This window comes from Lithobates pipiens, unplaced genomic scaffold, assembly GCF_037356315.1.
Source record: "Lithobates pipiens isolate NorthernLeopardFrog02 unplaced genomic scaffold, aLitPip1_a1.2 Scaffold_1, whole genome shotgun sequence".
NCBI lineage: Eukaryota > Metazoa > Chordata > Amphibia > Anura > Ranidae > Lithobates > Lithobates pipiens.
In genome coordinates, this window is record NW_027507685.1 from 86,067,339 (window position 1) to 86,068,556 (window position 1,218).

At 49.7% G+C, this 1,218-nt stretch overlaps 1 pseudogene; it reads left to right on the forward strand.

The window, feature by feature from the left end:
* The first annotated feature begins 221 nt into the window (after positions 1 to 221).
* On the forward strand, positions 222 to 340 carry LOC143989200 (5S ribosomal RNA; annotated as a pseudogene).
* The last annotated feature ends 878 nt before the right edge of the window (positions 341 to 1,218 follow it).

The window sequence follows — 1,218 nt, forward strand, 5'->3', positions numbered from 1 at the left end:
CCAGGATGGAGGCGAAGTATTGTCTCCTGGGATTAGTTGAAGGAGTTGGAAACCCGGGAAGCAGCCAGATGGCAGTTCTGAGATGCCTATTTCAGGCAAGGAAACTGATTGCCCAACCCTGCTTAACCTCCAATGTTGGCAATGACTTGTTTTTTTTCGATTGTTTCCCAAGATGACCATGTTGGCGTTTGTCAAGATGGTTGAGAGTGCCTGAAGAGATCGCATATGGCTCCATCACCTTGAAAGTGCCTGATCTTGTCTGATCTCGGAGGCTAAGCATTGTCGGGCCTGATTAGTAACTGGATGGAAGACCGACTGGGAATACCAGGTGCCGTATGCTTATTTCTTGATCATGCATCACGGGACACAGAAGCTTCATTACATGGTGGGTTATATAGGCACCTCTGGTGATTGGACACTGGTTAACCCCCAATTAAGGAGAATTCCTCCCCTATATAACCCCTCCCATATGGGAGGCACCTCAGTTTTTTCGCCAGTGTCTATGGTGGTTGGTCACGTAAAACATGTGCTATGAAGAAAGCTCTGTGCAGGTCCCTGCGGGGGTCTAAGGGCTACAACAAACCGGATCCATATCTCGGGCCGATATTTTGTCTCCCAAGATGATATGGTACCCGGGCCTCGTCATCCGAAGAAATGAGGTTTTGCCTGCAAGTTCTCTCCTATTGGAAGACTGGGCTCTGGGAAAACCAGACTTGGTGAACTATTTACATAGTGGCACGAAAGTTTCTGGCAGAGTCTTTTACAAGGTCCAGGTAGGAGGTTCTTCTGAGAAGGAACCCCAAAAAAACCGTGAAGGTTGGCACAACTCTGCCCGTCGTGATGGGTGAAGGCTGGAATCTGTCTGTTTTCAGCAATTCCTGCGGCGAGGACAGGTAAGGGAAGTTAATCCTATATAAATTATATTATGGATTTCTTCATTGAGTAGTTGTATGTCTTACCTGGTTTCCACCACTAGAGGGAGTAAGAGCAGCCTGATGCATACTTACATGCCTTTCAGATACACACGCTCAGTGAAGCCTGGTTCTCCCAGATGACTCACGTCTCCACTGCAATCTCTGCCACAATGAAGGTAATACAGGGGTCCCACGTAGTCTGGGGGTCCCACGCATCTCCGATGGCGATTCCCTTCCCCCCTGGATACCGGCGGTCCTCATGCACGCGTGCCGAGCGCGCTTCCGTGCTAGTGGAGGAGGGGGG